Genomic DNA, 10,652 nt, shown 5'->3' with positions numbered 1-10,652 from the left:
CCCTCCACATCCCAGGCGGCCGGCAGCGAGTTCGTCCGCCCCCGGCAACTCACTCCAGCCCACCGCCTCGAGCGTCCATGGCGGCAGACTGCTCCGCCATACTCGATGGCACCGCGGACTCACCCCAGCGGCGAGGGATCTCTGGCAGCGTGCCCCTCCTTCCTCCCGGGTTTCGGCACCAATGTAACAAAGTTCATAAATCGGGAAGAAGGAGGCAGGAACCGGCGAACACTCAAAAGAAACTTTAATAATAAAATAACCACAAAATAGCGCGACAGCCCCTCGCGGACGACTGCCGCGCACAAACAAAACCAAAACACAAAATAAAATCCAGGCCTGGTCCTCTCTCTTCTTTCCCTGTCATCACTCCTCCTTTGTATCCTTCCGGAGCTCCTCCGTGAGACTCGAGACCGGTGAGTGGCGCAGGTGTCGCGCATTAGCAATTACTCCACCGGCCTCGCTCCGTTCCCACGGCTCTCGGCCCCGCCCCTCTCGTCACATAGTGATCATCAAACATACAGGTAATAAAAACTAATTCATTACCTCATCTGTGAACATGAGTCTGGATGGTGAAAACGACATCTCCCATCATTCCACTCTACTTAGCGTCATCAAGCGTCTCATATAGTGTTATTGTTTTGAAAATGCGACCCCTGCAGTGAAAACTTACGTATTGTGCCTTTAAACTGTCAAAAACTGGTCCAGAATCTATTTTATAATGATGTCCGTGACATAGACATTGACCACTTTTTAGTTTTGCACTGCTGTTGGCCACATCGGTACTTCAGGCAACAGGCTCATGACCTAGCGTCACTTTAATTTACTGTGAAAGACATCAATACTGGGCATAAATCTAAGGGCACGTCTTGTGCCAAACCTTTTGCCTTCTACACCTGCAACCATTAGTCAAATAGCGTTACATAACAACCACCTTTTCTCTACCTTTTATCTATGAAGCTTAGATGCTATTTTGTGGTGATTGATTAGAGTTCTTCGATATGGCCCCACAATCCTTTTTATTCTATACCAAAACACAATATCGAATACGGACTACCATACTTCTGTGTAAACGTCATTCAAGTTCTAAACAAGAGCTTAAAATGTATAATTTCAGTCACTACTAATCGATTTTCAATGTCCTTACATTCTAATGACTTCAAATATTTTTCCTGTTTTCGTACTGTTGAGTTACACATGGCATTTCTGTATAAACCCAATCTTGCGTTATACATGGCAGCTACTATTCTAATTGGTTTCCCTAATGGATCTTAGCGCTGTTGGTTGGATAAAAAAAAAAAAAAAAAGTTACAAGACATGTTTATTATGATTTATTTTAAGCAGACCTAGTTGAGTCCTAAAGTGATTTCAGACATTTTACTCATTTCCGCCACTTTGGTCATTTCAACAACACTACTTCCAAATTCCTATGTAAGCAAGGGACTGTTCCTGCTCGGCTGAAAAAGCGCAGGCTGCTCTAATGACTCTTTTTTTTTGCTGCCGAGCCTGGGATAGTCTTATAATTTCTCAAGATGATCACCTCCCAGGTAGGGACATTTTATGTGTGGTATTCCAAAAAAAACAGCTTACAGCACCTTTAGGTCTTCATTGCTAATGACATTTCAAATGTGTTTAGAGTAAAGAGGACTGAAAAGAATTTGTTCCACGCTGGTCAGTTTTCACATGGAGAGCTCCACCGTCACCAGTTATGTAATGGCCAATCCGAAGAGAATAATTAGAAAGTGTTTCAGCATGGTTCTTGTTCCAGTGACTGCTATTTTAAAAAATGCCTCTTTTTTTTTTTTATAAACACCTTGATCAGTTCCCTTCTCTTGTTTGCCAAAGCCTCTTAATCAAGTAGAAAAGTTCCAGCAGTGGTGAAAACATATTTATCAAACAGGATCCCAAAAAAAAAAGAAAAAAAAAAAGATATATGCAAAGTGTTCTCCAGATGCAGAGGTCGTTTAAATATGATATAACAGCATCTAGCTTGCTCTTCATAACATTCATCACATAATCTATAAACATGAGTCCAAATAGCATTACTTATTTCTCTTCTGCTGAAGATACTCCATTTTGATATCTGGCACCGAAACCATTAGCAAGTACCATTAGTCCTTCAAGATGTGGACAGCACTTCATATTTAGAACTGCAATGCCTCGGCGACTTTGATTCACCACCAGCCAGACTAGATTTCTTTTGAGATTCTGGAGGCTGTATTTATTTACTACAACTATAATGTGTCTCTTGGGAACAGAGACAGTTATTGAACAAGTAGGCCATTATTGACTGAGCTTAACCCAAGATGAAGATTGTAAAACTGTATGCTCCCATTTTTCTCTCTCTGCCACATTCAGTCTATGACCATATCTCTATCTGGAGGTGATTTTGGCACTGTCCACCTGTGCTGGATTAGGCTGTGCTGCATAGTTACTGTTCTTATGTCAAAACAACAAGAAAGCCACAAATCACGAGTTTTGGTCAAAGGGTCATAAAAGAGATTTGCCCCTGAAACTTGATCAAATATTCAGAAATATACTTTAGTTAGACACCCTGATATTTTCCAGCAACTACTTGCAGAACTGAAAATGGAAAGAAACCAAAGTCAAGTTAGGTTTATCCAAAATGTTTGACAAATGTTTCAGCTTCATTTGTCAAAACAAACACTCTTTTTGTAACACATCGAATGCGATGCAATGGAAACCTTTATATTTGTTTAACAACTTCTAGTGGGAGAGAAAGGAAAAAATAAATGGAAGAATGAAAAGAGGGAAACTGACTTTGCAAACAATAGATTTAGTTCAAAAAGCAAAATACAACTCCAACAGATTATATAATTACAATTGATGTGAATTAACAATTTCATAGCTGACTACTGTTACTTATGGAAGGTAGATTCAGCCAATTTTTAATAAATTTATAAAATGGCGAAAACAAAAACCACATTATGCATTTCATTATTGAAGGGTTCACAAAGTATGTGCCAAAATAAAATAAAAAACAATTAAATGATTTTTCCCCCCTATTTTACATGCACTGAAAATGCAACAACCCTGTTTAAATTAAAGAAAAACTAAATGCAATTGATGATTTGACATCTAAAATTTATAATATAATTTATTTTCGCTTTTTTTATAGCAATTGCTGTTTTCATTTTGTAAGTCACCCTGTATGTAAAGTCATATATTTGATTTAATCAGTAGGTGGGGCTCATGTTTGAATGCTTGGTATTGTTCTATTGTGTTAAACTTTCCTGGTTGCAGTTGCTCTTGATATCAGCACTGACACTAGCAAAAACTGCTGTCATTGTTACAGCCCAAATCAAGGAGGATAAGGATATTACACTGCACAATGCCGTTGTTCGTCAGCGTACAAGTTCAAATATGTTTTATTAGTTTTACTTTTAAAGTCAAATACAATACTGACCATTGAAATATACTAGAGGGAAAGTAAAACTAGCATGTAAACATTCAAGTATGGTACTTACAAATGTACTGAAACATTACATAGTAAAGCCATAGAATCCGTTTGTGGCTGTAAAGGTAAAACCACACTGTCAGGGAAAATAATACAATGTTATTGAGATATCAAACATCAAGACCAGCAGGCCACAGCATTTCAAGAAGCCAAGAAGTTGACATAACTCCTCAGGTGCAATTATGAATATGGTGTTATTCCGACAGATTGTGTAATGAAAGGTATGTCATGAAAGAGCACACAGAGCACTTTTTAGCTATTTCGCTCCAATATGTCTGTTGAAATGGAGTCTGGATTTTTAAGAAAAATCCCTTTTCTTTTAATGATTAACACATCTATACCGGATGACCCATAATAACAATGGCAGCTAATATTAAACACATTAAGCGACAGAGAAATGTTTGATTTTCTTTTCTTCTTTTTTGTTTGAAATTAACATTCCAGGTATCTGGCGTACAGAGATAACGTTCACTCTGACTCATTTTTCATTCTGAGCTCAAGTATGTTTTTGCCTTAACAGAACAGCTTCTTGGCACGTTACTGAACTGTAATATACACTCAGACATACTGTCATCTGATGTTTGGAGCTGTTGCCTAGCTCTGCTTTGGAGCGAGTGGAAAGAGTCTGGAAGCAGGAGTTCATCTCCTTTATGTCACTGAAGCAGCAGCCCACGGATGAAATGATGAAGAGCGCTAACCATCACAAATGATGGTCTGATTCTGTCATCATTCAGATATACTGAGCTAATCCTACATAGACGAGCCAAACTCAAACTGATATACAAGTTTAAAACTTGCTTTAGACATACTGCAGCTCAGGTTTTTAGAGATGTCATTCAGGAACAAGCCCAAAGGTTAGTAGAAACAACATTTGCCTTCTGGAATTTCTCTATTTGATACTTACTTTTCTGTTATCCTTCTTTCTTTGTACCAATATATAGTAGTAGTGCAAAATGTCTTTGCTAAGTTAAGCAAGTGTTATACAATTAATGGTCAAGTGTGTAAATTCTTTCCACGTGTAGAACCAACCAGATCAGCAAAAACACTACTGTTTTCAAATACTCCTCCGGTCTGCCACTGCTTGGACAAACAAGTAACCTCACACCATTGGTTGATCAAATATTATGATGTTGCTCAGACTGCAATTCCATTTAGTGCCACAAATAGCACAGAAGTTACACGTCACCTTAAAGTCATTTTTTGTGTGTGTTCCGTTATTTCATGAGAATGCATCCAAGTATTTTTTATTGCAGTTTTCCATTGCATGTTGGAAAGCAGATGGAAAACTCAATCTAACAAATGACAAAATTTCACCACGATAAGAGTGATATTTTCCAGAATGGTAGAATATCAGTAAATTGGGAGTGTAGTAGATGAGGAGAAAAGATAAGTTCAGCGTCCATGTGACGGTAGCACACATGGGGGGGGATTTTGGGGAAAAAATCATGAAATTGCTATTAAATTTTACAAATAAATGGCAAGTAACACATGGAATTAAATGTGAAATTCTGAAGTAGAAAGACTGAAATCTTATATTCTTGCGAAACATACTCCTGATTTCCAAAGAGATTCAAAAATGTATTTCTTTTCTGCACTACTGAGTCTCTACACAATGTCCAGAATGAGTTTAAAGCTCCTGTAGTAGTAAAGTAAATTTGAAGAATAGCCTATGCATTAACCAGGGCTGTACAGTGTGACATATACTGTATGTTGCACGTGCTACGAAAAAACTGGTCTGTGCGATGAATAAATTTACCACTGTAGCACGCGTGCGATACAGTTTTGCATGTTCATAATACAGCCGCTTAATAGTGTGAATGTGATTTCGTTGTGCTTGTTTGTGTGTGTGAGATTGATTATACTTGGTAGTTAGGGGTGTGCGATATGACGATTTTTGATCGTGGACGATTAAAATGTCTCCACGATCTGCTTTTGAAGAAATATCGTTGTATCGTGCTACAGCGCACATTCTATCAGCTGCAGTTCTGGGGCCTCATTTATAAAATGTGCGTACGCACAGATTTGATCTTAGAGTGTGGGTACGGTAAAATCCACGGCAACATTCATATTTATAAAAACGGTCTTTGACGTGGAAAAGTACTTACCGCCACGTCAGGGTCTGAGCAGACGTACGCACTTTTCCTTGTGGCAAAGTCGGAGTACTGCAGCTATTTGAAAATCTAAGCTGCAATAATAATAAAAGCACCGAATTCATCATAAACAACAAAGATGCAGTGTAAGAGATTAATTGTGCAGTGTAGTCAGATTTTTTTTTTTATTAACGGGAGTTTTTGCGAGATTAAACTGACCTTTTTAGCCTAATATTGAGAGTTCTTTACTCGCTTTCTGTACACAGTTTATTCCAAGGTGTTTTTTTTGTTTTGTTTTTTACACAAGAATACTTGCGAAGTCTTGATTTACTACTAATGCGTAAAATAGAAGAAAAAAATGCATTAACCCATCTCCGACTGTTTTGTCTGTGTAGCCTATAAGAATAGGCCCATGTCATGCAAAAACGGTTTTAATATAGCCTATTCTATTCAATAACATTGTTAACTGCTTTTATTTATAACATCTGCTGCTTTGCTTCTGTGAAAATGAATAGCGACATCAGCTTTAAACTTTGTTTTTGTCATTTACAGCAGTTATATTTGTATAAAATGCACTAGGCCTATATATTTTTGTGTCAGTACATTAAAGGCACATTTGAGCAGCATTAGTAAACTGTGTAAATATAAAGAAATGACAAATCACATGCAGGTTTTTTTTTTGACTGGAGACCATAATCGTGTAATAATTAATTATATTATGATATGAAACGTCCAATTTTTCTTTCAATAATGTTTTTTAAAGTTTTGCAAGGATTTCGTGATACTGAACTTTTTATTAGTTGTCATAGTAAGTGATTTTATAAGTAGGATGGCTCACTTTTTATAAGATGACTGAAAATGTTACTTTAATTCGTAGTTTATTCTTACTTTTGAAAACCTAATTGTTTTACGACTACGACTACTACTACTACTACGACTACTAATACTGTTTCTAGAAGTAGTAATTTTGATAACAGTCAACAACAACAAAAAATAACCACACACACATTGTTTGTCCACAGAATAATTACATATTATTAAATAAAAAGCGTTCCCGCACGAACCTCTACCTCCGCAAGCAGGACCTCAATTTCATTTTTTTTTCTTCTTTGTGCTCGTCATTCTCAAGCATAGAAATTCAGATATTGGCGTGTGCTTTTATATGGTAATGATATTAATTAGGGGGCGTGTCCAAGGCGGAGATCTGACAACAGTCAGCTGCGCACAATTTCAACATCATTTGCGATTTATAAATGCCACATCTGGAATAGAGGCGCACACAAGTGTTACTCACGCTCACGTTCGTTTTCTCTGAATCGCACTTACACGCTTTTGAGAAATGATCTTAGAACAAATTTAGGACTGTTTATACGCAACATTTTATAAATGAGGCCCCTGGTGCCTCCCTCCGTCTCAATATAATGTACAACGCCGTAAGCCACATGCATTCACATCAGTGTTAGCTCAGCGGTAGAGTTACTCTCGCGGGACACTGCACTTATGCGCAATCACAAACTACATTATTTTCATCTGCTTTAAGGCAATACTGGTTAAACATTTAATAAATGTGCTGTTCTGCAAGCGCTTTTTCTGAGCGTACTCATGAAGTGCGCTCACACTGAGAGCCTGTCAAAAAGCGCCTGATTATTGGACTAAGTTGTCTTTCGCGTCTAATACTGTCAAAAACACACAAGGTTTACATATAAACACAGTTGGTTATGTCTAAAATGAAAGTAAACAGTTGAGAGAGAAACATGTGCAGCTCTTAAAGAGACAGTAGCTACTAAACATGCTGCCGACTGTCATTAAAGGGATAGTTCACCCCAAAAAAATCAATTTCTGTCATTATTTACTCACTCACATTTTGTCCCAAACCTGTATTAATTTCTTTCTTGAGCTGAACACAAAATAAGATATTTTGAAGAATGTGAGTAACCAAACAGTAGCTGGTCCACACTGACTTTTACAGTAGGGAAAAAAAAATACCATGAAAGTCACTGTGGACCAGCAACTGCTTGGTTACCCACATTCTTCAAAAATAACTTTTATGTTCAACAGACGAAATAAACTAATTCAGGTTTAAAACAACTTGAGTAAATGATGGTATAAAAATGAAACACTATGACAGAATTGAAAGACAGATGACAGAATTTTCATTTTTGGTGAACTATTCTTTTAATGTTAATAAAACAACAAAACACAGGAAAAATCTGCTCACTGCTCTTGACTGATGAACTTATCAGTCATAATTTATGTATATAGTGTATATAGTGTTTTATTTTAATATTTGTTCAATCAATTTCTTGAATGTTACTGCTAAATACTGTACCTGAAAAATGAAGCACTGTTTGTTTTACTTGTATATTATGTGTATTAGTAATGTATATCTTTGTTCTTATTTTCTAATAACAAAGATAAAATAATGACAAAGATTTTTATCTTTGCTCACTTTGGCCTAAATGTCTGCCATTCTTTTTTATTTAATATTTTTTTAAGGTGTAAGAGGGTGATATGTTTCTGCACTCTTCAGTTTTTAGCAAATTAAGAAAACTTTGTTCAAAAACAATTTTTTTGCTGGTTTGTATTTTTTGTGCTCTGTATGGAACATCAGTGCCTGTTTAAGTGATGAACTCCATGTGTTTGTTTTCAGACATGATAACAGACGTTTTATACTTGTGCTACAACTTTTTGGCCTGTGCTACAAAACTTTCAACCTCTGTAGCACCAGTGCTATGTGGGAAAAAAAGTTAACGTACAGCCCTGCATTAACAGTTCCAGCATGTATGCTGAGTCACTTTAAGAGCAGATATTTTTCTATTCGGTGTGATCCAGCAGGTTTGACGCAAACCGGAAACCTCTCCTCCCTTCCAAGGATATGTTTGTCATCACGGCAGCCAAATGCTTGTTGACAACAAGAACTCTGACATTTTTCACCAATAATAAATGAGTGCTCCCAGACAGAAAAATGCCATTCAGTAAACTAAGTCATATGGTTGATATTCTGAAGACGTGGCGTCACAATTTGGATTGTTTTGCGGTAAAACCTCGAGTTCTATAGGGAAAAAAAAAGATTTCTTTTCACAAACAAATGACCCTCTCAAAAACAACTACTGACTTTGCAAACGGTCTCAGTCCTGCTTTCTACTATTGCCCTGTGATAACCATTATTGGCCCAAAGTGTCTGGATCAAAACCCAACAACATCACGCTAGGAAGTGAATCAGCCTGCCCCTCACCAAGGATATGTTTGTCATCACGGCAGCCAAATGCTTGTTGACAACAAGAACTCTGACATTTTTCACCAATAATAAATGAGTGCTCCCAGACAGAAAAATGCCATTCAGTAAACTAAGTCATATGGTTGATATTCTGAAGACGTGGCGTCACAATTTGGATTGTTTTGCGGTAAAACCTCGAGTTCTATAGGGAAAAAAAAAGATTTCTTTTCACTAACAAATGACCCTCTCAAAAACAACTACTGACTTTGCAAACGGTCTCAGTCCTGCTTTCTACTATTGCCCTGTGATAACCATTATTGGCCCAAAGTGTCTGGATCAAAACCCAACAACATCACGCTAGGAAGTGAATCAGCCTGCCCCTCAAAAAAGATGCAGAAACAGTGTCCAGCCAACTGTGGTCCTTCCCATCATAAATAAGAAAAATGTTTGAGGAGAAAGAAAGGCCTCACTAAAGCCACCAGGAGCAGTGACTAATGGCACTAGCATGTGTTCACTTCCTCCCCAGTTGCCTAAAGCCATTGTGATTGCTTTCACAGACAGCAGAGCCCAGGCATAGTCCACCAACCAACTGTCTGACCTTTATAAAAGCTCAGCTGTGGGAGGAACCCTCCGTTTTACACTCACAAGCACAAGGGGGAACCTTTCAGGATACAGAACAATGGAGTGAAATAGACGTTAAATACAATTGTATGTGCAAAATGAAAGAAAGGAGTCAATTACTAGCATCAATCACAATAGAATCTCCCATTTCCACCTAAAATGTTTCCCTAAATACACATCTTGCTTATTATGTGTCTTCCAGATGAAGGAAAACTCCACAGATTTTGAAGGTCCTCTGAAGGTCTGGATGATACAATGAGTGTTTTAACATTCTAAGACCAACTGTGGCAAAACTGCAACATTTGTTTATACTGTATTTAGCAATTTAATATTACCTGTGCTTCACATTAAACATAAGCTGGACTACATATAAGAGCACTCTGAAATGTTTCATGGCAACCAGTTTGGCAGGAAAATATTTGCTTATACTGTGCCTACTGATACCATTGCTGCCTATTTTGTGTAAATTATTCAATTAAAAATATATAATACTGTATTTTAAACATGGCAGAAATGAAACCGTGGACTATTTAAACCACCAACTTTATATTTATACAACAGAGCCCATTTAGCAAACTGTAACTAAATATTCCAAATGATTTTAGTGTAGTCTAATGAAACTCTGCCTGAGCTTCCTTAAAAACATACTAAAGATTCAGCCTTCTAGCATACCAGGAAGGGTTTTATAGAGGTCAATACAACTGTACTTCAGGCCTCTAGCCTAAATATGCATTTTCAGGTATTTTACAGGCAGGTCATTAGGGTCTAGGAAGATTCCAGGAAAATGGTGTTTACTTGCTGGAAATGCATTGACGTTTTTGAGAAGCTTATGTACTCCATTAATACAGGTAACGAGTGGAGGACAGAGGAGCCTCTTAAAGAAGTTGTTACAGGTCTGTGAGAGCCAGAAATCTTGGTTGTTTGTAGGTGACCAAATACGTATTTTACCGAGGAACTTACCAATTAATTCTTTAAAAATCCTACAATGTGATTTTCTGGATTTTTTTTTCTCATTTTGTCTCTCATAGTTGATGTATACCTATGATGAAAATTACAGGCCTCTCTCATCTTTTTAAGTGGGAGAACTTGCACAATTGGTGGCTGACTAAATAGTTTTTTGCCCCACTGTATATTATAACAGTGGTAAAAAATGTGCAACCTTTAAAGCCCAACATTGCAATTTTCCAATACTTAACTTCACCCCAAAACAAAATATGAATAAACGTCATGATTCTCATGACTCTAAAAA

The sequence above is a fragment of the Sinocyclocheilus grahami genome, unplaced genomic scaffold (genome assembly GCF_001515645.1).
Source record: "Sinocyclocheilus grahami isolate Dianchi unplaced genomic scaffold, SAMN03320097.WGS_v1.1 scaffold92.1, whole genome shotgun sequence".
Lineage (NCBI taxonomy): Eukaryota > Metazoa > Chordata > Actinopteri > Cypriniformes > Cyprinidae > Sinocyclocheilus > Sinocyclocheilus grahami.
Note: the sequence above shows the minus strand (reverse complement) of the source record.